This window comes from Trichosurus vulpecula, chromosome 4 (assembly GCF_011100635.1).
Source record: "Trichosurus vulpecula isolate mTriVul1 chromosome 4, mTriVul1.pri, whole genome shotgun sequence".
Lineage (NCBI taxonomy): Eukaryota > Metazoa > Chordata > Mammalia > Diprotodontia > Phalangeridae > Trichosurus > Trichosurus vulpecula.
This window is the reverse complement of record NC_050576.1, coordinates 135,812,350-135,824,745: the sequence shown is the minus strand read 5'-3', so window position 1 is coordinate 135,824,745 and position 12,396 is coordinate 135,812,350. Positions and strand designations below refer to the sequence as shown.

General features: G+C 41.7%; 1 long non-coding RNA gene across 1 annotated transcript; it reads left to right on the top strand.

The window, feature by feature from the left end:
* Window positions 1-271: 271 nt before the first annotated feature.
* LOC118847980 lies at window positions 272-6,477 on the top strand. Its single transcript, XR_005010232.1, has 2 exons — window positions 272-334; window positions 4,140-6,477. It is a non-coding gene; the product is annotated as an uncharacterized LOC118847980 (long non-coding RNA).
* Window positions 6,478-12,396: the final 5,919 nt, after the last annotated feature.

The following is a 12,396-nucleotide window of genomic DNA, read 5'->3' as shown; positions in this document are numbered from 1 at the left end:
CTCCCCAGGTTTTCCTGATTCCTTTCTATCCACTCCTTCCCAAGTTTTTTTTTTTCCCTTCATTTACTATTTAAAAATTTTTTTTTACATTTTTTGTCTTTACATTAACAGCATTTCCAAATATATCCCTCCCTTCTACCCAGAAAACCTTGTAACAAAGAAGAAAAAAGAAGAGAAGAAAAGTATCAGCTGTGCCTAATGGTACAGGGTGTCCCAAAAGTTTTATTGCAGTTTTAAGCTTTAGAAACTTACAACGGCAGTAAGACTTTTAGGAAGCCCTGTACACACAACGTTCCACTTCCACAGTCCCTGTCTCTGGGGGAAAAAAAAAGAGGTAGGTACATTTTCTCAATTCTTTCTTTTCCCTTGCCTAGCTTGGTTATTACAATTACACAGTGTTTTCTCGTGGTTTAAGTTCATCCCATTTACACTATTCTGATCGTGTATATTGTTCTCCTGGTTCTGCTTCTATCAGTCAGCAGCAGTTAAATAGACTTAGAGCTGGGAGAGACCTTAGAGGCCACCAAATCCAAGACCCAGAAGGGTAAGCAGCTTGACCAGGTTCACCTAGCTGGTAGGTGTCGAGGCAGGATTTGAACCCAGGTGTTCCTGGCTCTGGTCCATTTCCCTGTCCACTCTGTCATGCTGCCTCTGGCTTCTTAGACTTTTCTGAATTCTTCACATTTTCTTAATTTACTGCTTATGTACTGGTCTGCTTGGTTACTCCAGTTTCTCTGCCGAGGACCTAAGTGAACCGAATACATAAGCATTCCAAGTAACTCGGTAAGAATTTGAAAAGGCCATGGTACAAAAATAAGAGGGAGGATAGGAGTGGCAAGGAAGAGGAACAAAACACAAAAGCCTTTCGAGACAGCCCACCCATTCCCTGAATGCCCAAACTCCTGCCATCTTCCCTCTTTTATCCACTGCACTAACAATCAGTTGTCACATCCTGTCAATTCCTCCCTCTACCCCATCCCCACCTCTCTGGTCTCTGACCCTGGTTCCTCAGGCACTGACAGGTGAGGTTTCACTTCATCTGGCCAAGAACGAGGCTTGTCTCTTTATCTCCCACTATATGGCATTTCCTGGTCACCTCTGCAGCTACTGGGTGTTCAGCTGCTGCCACCCTTCCCAGAGAGCTCCCCTTCATGTGTTGTCTTCCCCCATTAGAATGTCAGCTCCTTGACTGCAGGTACCATTTTGTTTGTATTTGTATGCCCAATGCTTAGTAGTCCCTGGCACATAGTAAGCCCTTTATAAGAACTTCATCAATCTGTCTCTCACCCTTCCTCTCTCCTTCTCTCTCTCCCTCTCCCCTTTCTTTTTCTTCTTTTTTTCTTCTCTACCCTATCTTTCCTCTTTTTTCTCCTCTCTCTCCTCCTTTTTCTCTTTTCTCTCTCCCCCTCTCTCTCCCACTGTCCTACTTCCCTCCCTTCCTCTTTCTTTCTCCTCTCTCCTCCTTTTTTCTCCCCTTTCTCTCTTCCTTTCTCTCTTTTCTTCTTCTTCCTCCTTCCTCTCTCCTCCTTCCTCCTCCTTCCTTCTTCCCTCTCTCTCCCTCTTCCCCCCCTCTTTCTCTCCCCCTCTCTCTCCCCCTCCTCTATCCCCTTTCCCTCCCTCCCTCCTTTCCTCTTTCTTTCTCTTCTCTCTCTCTCTCTGTACCATGGACACCACGTTTATCTAGCAGCCCCTTATGCCCCCCTCTCTTCAGTTACAGCAGTAACCTCCAAGAAGATCTTACTGAGAAATCTCTCCCACTTGATTCACTCAACATTTATTTTTAGCTGCCTCCTATATTCAAAGCTCTGGGTACAAAAACAACCACAACAAATAGTCTCTGCCCTTAAGGAGTTTACACATCTCTGTCAGGGTCTAGTCTAATCCTGAGCAGTTTTCCACTGGCCCATTTTATAGATGCAAGACCTTCTATAGAGGAAGCATTTAACAAAAGGCCCTCAGTCAATGTGAATGTTCACTGTCCTCTAGCATGCTTTAAAGCAGGGGTAGATTCGGTCAAAAGGCCAAACTTGAGAACCTAGAGAGCCACATGTGGCCTCAAGGCCGCAGGTTCCCCACCCCTGCTCTTTTAGAGTCTGAAGCTTGACTTAAGAGAACTAAGAGTTAAATCATAAATTCAGGTCATGAATTTTGGCACCTTTGTTTGTGTGAACTCAGGGGAGGGTTGCTCACAGCCCAGCCAAAGCCAGAAAGAGCAGATCCTATAGCTATGAGAACTGGCCCAAAGTCAGCCATAAGATGAAGTCATTCTTTCTTCCCCTTCCCTTTCTCCATCCTTTTATCCCACCAACTGTTTCCAAAGTTCAGAGCTCATAAAGGGCAGATCTGGGAGCAGAAGTAACAGATAATTCAGTGCAATAAATACTTATTAAGTGCCTGCTGTAGGCCAGGCACTGTGCTAAGGACTGGGGATTCAGAAAAAGAAAGGCCATCCCTGCGCTCAAACAGCTTGCATTGTGATGGAGCGAAAACTGCACACAAGTTGAATGGGGAGTGAGGCACCAGGCTACCATTCAGGAGGCGTGATGTTTGTGCAGAGCTTCTGATGGAATATGGAGAAGGAACACTTTCTTCCCCCACCCCCTCCCCACTCACTGTCTTAATACACTGAGGAAGTGAGCAAGCATCCTTAACACACATCAGAGATACAACTTTTCAAGTATACAAGGGGAAAGCTTGAAGCCCATAGAATTTTTTTTTAGGGAATTTCACTTGAATGTGTAATGTAAGTTTCATGTCGTTGGCCTTTTTTTCCCCTTCTCCCTCCCTTTTATGAATGGTGATTTACCCAAGAGTTGCTCATTTGAAGAGACATTTGCTGCCAAAGGCAGGAATTTAAATGGGTGGGAGACTGCTCAATTCTTTTCTTTTTCTTTAACCTCTAGAACACAAAGAAATAGCACCAGTTCAAATTGGTTTCATATTCTATGGTTTCATAAAAACCTGGGAGGAATTATATGACGCAAAGTAAAGGGAGCAGAACCAGGAAAACAATCTATATAATAACAGCAATATTGCAAAGATAATCAACTATGAAAGACTTATTAACTCTGGTTGATACAATGATGTACCACAATACCAAAGGACTCATGATGTAAAATGCTGTCTACCTCCACACTGAGAGACTCAGTACAGATTAAAGCATTTTTTCCTTTCTTTACTTTTCTTTCTTTTTTCAGAATATGGCTAATGTGGAAATAAATACGTTTTGCATGAATGTTTATGTGTAATGGGTCTCATATTGCTTACCTTCTCAATGAGTTGAGCAGGGGTTGGAGTGAAAAAAAGAATTTGAAACTGAAAAAAAATATATTTTAATTGATACTCATTTATTGAGGTAAATTCAACACCTCCAGTCCATCCCCTTTCAAACTAATCTAACTAAAATGTTATTTTCATTATGCCGGCCTTCCCCCCCCCCCCCCATTATCTACCGCAAAGTTCAAAGACTTTTAAAACCAAATTATGGTCTGGGTGTACCTACCTTACTTATTTTCCACTACTTCCAAAAATCCATGTTCCACTTGTCTCAGTCTCATATAACATAGAATTAAAAGGGACCCTTTCAAGAAAAATCTCTTGCTTTTTCAATGAGGAAACTGAGGCCCAGGGGAGCTAAGTCATTTGCCCAAGATCTCATGGGTAGTAAGTAGCAGACTTTGGCTTTGAACCCATGTCTTCTAACTCCAGATCCAGTAGGTCTTTCTTCTACACTGTGTGGACTCTTCATCACACATACACAGACTTTCTCTCTCTCTCTCTCCCTCTCCCTCTCCCTCTCCCTCTCTCTCTCTCTCTGTCTCCCCCCCCCCCTTTCTGTTTTCAGGATATGTTTATTTTCATTTCTGTCATTTTGGTCAAGTTGAGCCTCCCATTTAGAATACCCTCCGCCTTCCCCAAAGGCCCTCTTTCCCCAAATCCTACTCATCTTTCGAGTCCCTAATTCAAGACCCCCTTCCTACATGAAACCTCCCCCAACTGTTCAAGCCTTCACTGGCCTCTCCCTTCTCTAAACTCCTTTCATACTTAGAGTCAATGCCACAGAGAATAACACTGAATACTTCAGTAGTTGGTCAACAGGTATGGTCGAGGTAGAGAAGAAGCTTCATTTTTTTTTTCAGAATGTCTGGGCCCAGAAAACAACTACTCCTTAGAAGTCTCCAAGACACTCTTTCCCATCAGATTATGTACCTGTGGTACTGAAAAATTGGCCATGGCTTGATGAAACTTAGAAAAAAAGCAGCAAGAATATGGCGTTTGAGTGAGGAGCTGTCCGTAATGGTATCGTCAGGGCCCAGGAACCCAGGATTCTTGGTGTGTTCCTGAGACTCTATGGAGCAAGAAGAGATAGCTACCAAGAAAGGAAGAGAGAAACCAGACCATCCTAACTCCAGCAGACTCGGTCTTCAATGCCAAAGATAGGCACCCTGCTTTAGAGACCTCCTTTTAGTACTAGAAAGAGAGAGAGAAAAAAAAAAGACTTTGCTGAAAGATCTCTCCTCCCTGGAGAAACTATTTTTCCATGTTACTTTGATAAGAATCAAAGATGAGTTTACACTTATTTGGAAATGAGCATTGAGACATTTTTCTATTGTGTGGTTTCATAATTCCTTCTCAATTAAGTATTTCAATATGATTCCTGTCTGGTCTGTTGGTAAGATGCCAGCTAAGTTATGATGATACTTTAGATAATAACTTCTCTTGTATCCAGCACTGCATGCAGCACCAGACTGGGGTATAGCAGAAGGAAATGGCAAACAGCTCCAGCATCTTTGCCAAGAAAATCCCAAATGGGGCCATAAAGAGTAAGACACAACTGAACAATAATAACGCTTAATAAATACTTGATCAACGAATGGTTATGTGTTTAGGGCAATGACTGTGACTAATTCTGTTGTCTCCAAATGTGTTTCCCACCTTCTCCGCTTTGCTCCCATGTATTCCCTATCTTCAGAGAGCTAGAGGAGGCACCACGGTGTAATGGAAAGTGGGTTAGATTCAGATCTTTGCTCTGCTACTAACTGCATGACCTTGAGTGAATCACTTCATCTATCTAGGCCTTACTTTTACCATCAGCAAAATAAAGGAGATGAACCAGATGAATCCCAAAGGCCCCTTTCAACTCTGTGATACAGGGTGCTATACTCTGAGATCAGGAGTGGGAAACCTGCAGCCTTGAGGCCACATGTCGCCTCCTAGGTCCTCAGGTGCAGCCTTCTGACTGAGTCCAAGTTTTACAGAATAAATTAAGGGAATTTGTTCTGGGAAGTTTGGATTCAGTCAAAGGGCCGTACTTGAGGATCCAGAGGGCCACATGTGGCCTCGAGGCTGCAGGTTCCCCACCCCTGTCCTAGGTGCTAGATACCTGGCTCAGATGCAACCAATCAGGAGATTTTTGTGGGAGAGAACTCTCACATTTAAAAGAAAAAAAATAGCAGGAGGAGAAGAAGCAGGGAGAAATCAACTCACTGGCAAGTTTTGGTTGTTTATTTTTAATTCCAGATGGTGAATTGGGTTTGGTTGGTAGATTACCTCATTACCAGGCAAATCAAAGTTGAGTACAAGTGTCCATCTGTCTAGTTCTCTTCATTGTCATCAGAATACCCTCTGTGCCCTCTGCCCCCTTAGCACTTCAGTATTTAATTTTTCCTGAATCATTTTAGTAATTGGCCATCATTCTCGTGTCACCCATTTATCCTATGTTCTCAGTTGAATTCATCATGATGTATTAGAAAGAGCATTGCTGTTGGTGTCCAAACACCCGAGTCCCAGTCCCCGTTCTGGTACCTACCAGCTTTCTGGTATCGGGCAAATCCTTTCGCTTTCTTGAGCTTCTGTTTTCTTATGTGTATTATGGGAATGATCATGCTCTCCTTACTTGGGTTATGACAACATCAAGGACAGAGAACCCTTCAAGGGTAGTTTGCTACCCACAGTGACCGTATGTCCAGATTTCCTGGGAGAGTCCCAAGTCTGAGAAAAAGAAGTGAACCTTGAATAAAGCAGAAGGAATATCCCTTATCACACCATACATCGTAATCTGCATGTACCTCACCATAGCACCTAGACACGTGTTAAGGACACAGCGACACAGCAGACACAGCAGGAGAGGGTGAGCGAGCTTCTGGCTAGATTAGAATCATGGGGCTTTTCATAGGATGAGAGGTAATTTAAAAACTGTTTAGACAAAGTTCTAGTATCCATTGTGTTTCAACAAGGAGACATCATTGTTTGTGACTAAGTATATTTGTCTCTGAATAATGGAGAATTAATGCAATTCATTTCAAAACAGATTTTCAGCTATTTTTATCCCGTTTGATTGACGACATGAATAGGTAGAAGGAAAGTAATATATTTAATTTGCATTGTGATGACTCAATGTGTTTTGAAATCTTGGCAAATATAATTCTAAGTGACCGTGAATGTTACAATTTAATAAATAATCCTTTAGAATATCCACCAATGCAATTTGCGCCTCATTTTTACCTGCTTCCTGATTTTAGTGAAATTATATTTCTTCTACTCTCTGTCTCTTGAAATATTTCTTTTACTTTGAGACTCAGCCCAATCACCACCTTCTACAGGAAGCCTTTCCTGATTCCACTCAGCAACTAGAGCCCTTCCCAAAACTATTTTTAAAATTAATTTTGTGTGTATCTATGTATATATAGATATGTATACATACCCATAGAGTGTGACTTTAAAGTAAGGAGGCTTCAGAGCTTGGTTGTCTGAATGAGTGTGTCTAGTTTACATATACACTGAGAGAGAGGAGGGATCAGAACCAGACCAGAGTCATGCATGGCCAGAGAATGTTCTCCAGGTCATCAGTGGAAAACAAGGCAATTCCTGAGAGCACTCAACCACCCACAGCCCCCCATACAGACCTTTTTAAACTCTCTCTTTCTGTTTCTCTTATTCTAACTTATTTCAGAATCACCGAATTTCTGAATTGGAAAAGATTTCAGTGGCCATGTTGTCTAATCCATACCCTGCCCTCCAAAACATATATACAGATATACGTATATTATACACACACACACACATACACACATCCAATGAATGGATCCTGCTTTTATTAAATTTAGTCAATAAACATTTATTAAGCACCTTCTATGTGCCAGGCACTGTGCTAAACACGGGAATACAACATGCAAATCACTATATACAAAAAAGCTATATGCAATATAAATTGGGAGAACTCCAATAAGCAGGGGAAGAAAACCCTTATAACACCTCCTAGGGCAACCCATTTCCCCACAAGACAACTCTAAACATTAAAAAGGTTGTTCTTGTATCAAGCCTAAATTTTTTTCATTGTCGCATTTACCTGTAACTCTAATTCTTCCTTGTGGGGCCAAATAAAACAAGATTAATTTCTTTTCCACATGACAACCTTTCAAATACTTGCTAGGTGACACAGTGAATAGAATGTGGGGCCCAGAGTCAGGAAGACTCATCTGCCTGAGTTCAAATCCGGCCTCAGACACTTACTAGCTGTGTGACCCTGGCAAGTCACTTAACCCTGCTTGCCTCAGTTTCCTCATCTGTAAAATGAGCTAGTAAAGGAAATAGCAAGCCCCTCTAGTATCTTTGCCAAGGAAACCCCAAGTGGGGTCACAGAGAGTCGGACACAACTGAAATGACTCAACAACAACAAAAAATAAGCTATCATTTCCTCCCCTGCACAGTGTGCTCCGGTTTCCTCCAGGCTAAACACCCCCGTTTCCTTTAACTGATACTCATGTATCATGAATGCAAGGCAGCATCCAAACAACCAACTCAGCCAAACCACCACTTAGTTTGGCAGAATCCTCAGTTGCACCAACAGTCGGGTCAGTTTGGGTGTGGGAGGCAGAGGTCAGAGAGAACAAAAGTCCAAAAGATAGGCCCAGCGTCTATGTAGGTAACACCTGCTGACAAGCTGACAGGGAGAAATGAAGATAAAGCATGGTTGTGAAGCTCTTGGCAAATCTTAAAGTGCTTAGAGATTAAAATTATTTTTTGAAAATAAGTTTTATTCATATCTTTTGTTATTACATCACCTACGTTTCCCGCTTCCACCTCCCAGGTTTCCTTATTGTGAAATCCTTTATCACAGAGAATTGAGTTCTTCCCCTCATTAACTATTATGCTGATATGAACACAATATGTAGATTATCCTATACTGCCCACTGCAGAATTTTTATTTGTTTCCCATCAGCCACCTCAGGCCTCTGATCACCAATGCGCCCCCACTTAAGGTTTCAAGATGCTACCATTAACTCCTTTCTTACCAGAGTCCCTAAATTCCAGGTCCCAGGCAGGGAAAGAAAAGGCCATCAGATTTTCTTTACTGAATTATGTGCCCTGCTCTCTGATGCCAACATGCCAACATTTTAAAATATTTACAGTATAAAGTCCCACAGAGGAATAGACCACAGGGGTGAGAATGGAGAGCCCTGAAGAAGTACTTTATGAGAATGAACATCCTAATACTCAATGTTTATAAAAGTTGCTAACAGTTTCATTTTGATCCTCCACCAGCTCCCTCCTGCCGTTAAATCCTTCCCCCGCAATTTAGGTTTTTGTATGAATTAGTGTTTAGTTCCATGGTTATGAAATTGACCAGAAAGCACTTAATGGATTATTTGTGACCAAGTGGACCTTCTCCACCTAGGTCTTAGAGTTATTTCAGTCACCCCTTACTCAATAAATTGCTACGACTTCCTGTTGCCTCTGGTATTAAATATAATTCCAGTGTTTAGCACCTAAATCTCTTCACAACCTGGCTCTTCCTACTTTTCCAGTCTTCTTGCGTATTATTCCCCTCCATGGACTTTATGATACAGCGATACTGTCCTACTTCCTGGTTTGCACACAAGGTGTTCTATCTCCCATGTTAATGCCATTCTGTATTTGGTATACGATCCCTGCCAGGAATACATACTGGCTTCTAACCTCTGTCTCTTGAAATATTTCTTTTCCTTCAAGACTCAACTTATTCGCCACCTTCTACAGGAAGCCTTTCCTGATTCCACCCAGCAGCTAGAGAACTCAAAACTTTTTAAAATTAATTTTGTGTGTCTGTGTATGTGTGTATATATATAGATATGTATATATGTGCATATATGTATATATACTATACAGGTATATACAGACAGTATATCTGTATACCTACATATACATGCGCACGTATTTATATATATGCATATGTGTATATATATTTTGTATATACATATGTGCATATGTACATATATTTATATGTGCATATGTTGTCTCCCCTATTAGAAAACTCCTTCAGGGCAGGGACTGATTCATTTTTGTCTTCATATCTCCAGTGTTTAGCATAGTGCCTGGAACATATTAGGTACTTAATAAATACTTGTTGAGTGATTATTCACCTTTGGGTTTAAGCTACTCCAGCCTTCACTATAACATGTGGGAATCTAGGCCTAAATGGAGACTTCCCTTCTACAGCCTGCTGTGGATAGCTAGATGTTACAGTGAGTAAAATGCTGGGTCTGGAGTCAGGAAGACTCATCTTCATGGGTTCAAATGTGGCCTCAGGTACTTACTAGCTATATGACCCTGGCCAAGTCACTTAACCCTGTTTGCCTCAGTTTCCTCATCTGTAAAATGAGCTGGAGAAGCAAATGGCAAACCACCTCAGTGTCTTTACCAAGAAAACTCCAAATGGGGTCGTGAAAAATCCGAAATAACTGAAAACAACTGGACAACAGCCCCCAGCTCAGACGTCTTGGTTCACTTCATCCTTAATTCTCTGCCCCTTTAAAAGTTGAATAAATCTATATTGTTCCCACCAAACTTCCAGTAAGAAAGGACTCTTCCTTCTCTGAGCCTCCCTTCCTCCCCATTTTAAGGCACTGGCACCTCTTCCTTGAAGATTTGCATGCTCTGGCCCAATGAGCAGCTGCCTGCCCACTTTCTTCATTTCTCTCTCTGGTCCTGCTGTCCCAGAGCACATCCTGTAAACTACAGGCTATCTTTCCCCCATGCCTGCACTGCCCTTCTGCATCATTTTTAAGGCTTGGCTCAAGAAGTGAATGCAAATTATTTTGTGCTTGCTCTCAGTCTGTTAGAAAATTATAAATGAGGAATTCTTCTTAATCCTTCAAGGAGCCATGATTTTATTATGTATTCCTTCCATTGATGCAGATTAAAACCCCTTCTGTGCCTTAGATTGTTTCATGAACTTCTGTGTCCAGAAAATTCATCAGCTGTTAGCGAACTCTAGTGAGAGCCTCCTTGGATGATAGACATATGGTTATTGACCAGGCCTGAGCTAGAAGCCTTACCAGACAGATAGAACCTGTCAAAGCCTGTCCTCTGTTAACTTGGACTAAAATTTTAGTGGGCAAATAAGGCATGGCATCACACCAAAGAGCACCAACTACTTGGGTGTTGAGGTAGGTTTTAATTAGTCATAGAAAAACAGCCTTAATAACTCCACTGTGTATGAGTAACCCACTCAGAGTGGCACAGCCTTAGGCACGGCAGCTGTTCTGCTACTAGGGATAGATTTCCCCAAGCCTCAATATAACTTCCTAGAGGTTCTGGGACCATTGCTTGAGGCCAGTAGTGGAATTATATATACTATCTGCTCATTCAGGTAGTGGTGAAAATGTGGCCAAGTGAATTCCCTGTAACTAGCTAGAGACCTATGTAGCATTCTTGGTCAGGGGCGGGGAACCTGCGACCTCGAGGCCACATGTGGCTCTCTAGGTCCTCAAGTGAGTCCCCTTCACTGAATCCAAACTTCACAGAACAAATCCCACTAATAAAAGGATTTGTTCTGTAAAACTTGGACTCAGTCAAAAGGCTGCCCCAAGGACCTAGAAGGCCACATGTGGCCTCAAGGCTGCAGGTTCTCCACCCCGTTCTAGGTTGTGTACCCAGGGTCAGTCTTAAATAAAAGAGTTCCCCCAGTTGGGGCAGCTAGGTGGAACAGTAGATAGAGTGCTGAGCTTGCAATCAGGAAGATGAATCTTCCTAAGTTCAAATATGGCCTCAGACGCTTACTGGCTCTGTGACCCTGGGCAAATCACTCAACTGCATTTATCTTAGTTCCTCATCTGTAAAATGAACTGGAGAAGGAAATGGCAAACCACTTCGGTATCTTTACAAGAAAACCCAAATGAGGTTCACAAAGAGTTGGACAGGCCTGTACAGCAACAACCACCTAGTTGAAGCTTACATCTGGATTGAGATTCCTATAGCCACTTTTCAAGATCTGCAATAGGACTTCCTTTGCTGCTGGAAAAGTAATCTGTATTTAATCTCTGATCTTTGTCACTTTTAATAAACAGTCTATTTTGTAACTATACCCTAGTTCTTGTTGTCATGGCACTGCCGCCACTCACAAGTAAGCATGATAAAGGTAGAGAGTGGGAGTGGCAAAGGAGAGATCCAGACAAAGGACAATTTGAGGAGGCAAAGAAATAATTTTCAGCTGGAGAAACCATGGAAGACTTCATGAGTTGGACCTTGAAGGAGGAGGGTTTTAAAAGGTAGGATTAAAGAAAGGGCACACTCCAAACATGAGGGATGGCAGGGTGGTTCAGTAGCAAGAGAATTAGATTTTAAGTTAGAAGACCTAGATTTGAATCCCAGTTCAGACACTTATTGGCTATGTTAATATTATGTTAACATACATTGCTCCCTTACAATCCATTGAGGTGAATATAACATGAGGGTTACAACTGAGCACTTAGAGCTTGGTCAGACATTAAAGACGCCAAAGTCGTTCACTGTGTCTCGGGCCTTCTCCAGTCTCGCCACGGGACTTTGATGTCTCTGGAAGAGATAGTGAGGCTGATCACTTTGTGCAACTCTGCCTCACTTAAATCTCACAGCAAGTCAAGACACACTGCCATGATGTCCTCTTTGGAAAAACAAAGGACAAACAATAACAATAAGCTCTTCACCTTTAACACTTAGTGTTAAAAATTCTAATAAAAGGACTGTTCTATTATAGAAAGACCACAAAATTATTTTTATTCACATTCTTAATTTTTACTGGTATCTTAGTTTGGAATCAATACCAGGGATTCAAAATTATAGCCATAGTCTGGGCCTGTAGCAAACATGTCATTAGAATAGAGGACATATTTCCTTTTCCTTAGCTTCCTAACACTTTTTATGCTAGACATTTTATTAAAGTGCCATCCTTGAAAGGACAACCAAAAAACTTCCATATATGCCAAAATACTTACAGCAGCATATTTTGTAGTAACAAAGAACTGAAAACAATACAGATGTCCATTGTTTGGCAAATGGCCAAACAAGTTGTGGTACATGAATGTAATGATTATATTACCTCCTAGTAAAAAAATGATCCATATGAAGAAAGAACTGGCTTATTCCAAGAATGCGATT